Genomic DNA, 247 nt, shown 5'->3' with positions numbered 1-247 from the left:
TTTGACCCCAGATGACCCAATATCGAACTCGTCCAAGATTTTATTGAGGGTAACATTCTGACCAAGTTTCATTAAGATTGGGTCAAAAATGTGACCTCTAGAGTGTTAACAGTCAAATTGTTGACGACGGACGGACGGACGGACGGACGGACGACGGACGACGACGGACGCCGGACACAGGGTGATCACTAAAGCTCACCTTTGAGCACTTCGTGCTCAGGTGAGCTAAAAACGCAGAACACCAGAA

The sequence above is a fragment of the Mercenaria mercenaria genome, chromosome 1 (genome assembly GCF_021730395.1).
Source record: "Mercenaria mercenaria strain notata chromosome 1, MADL_Memer_1, whole genome shotgun sequence".
Taxonomy (NCBI): domain Eukaryota; kingdom Metazoa; phylum Mollusca; class Bivalvia; order Venerida; family Veneridae; genus Mercenaria; species Mercenaria mercenaria.
The sequence above is the reverse complement of the archived record's forward strand: the minus strand, read 5'-3'. Positions refer to the sequence as shown.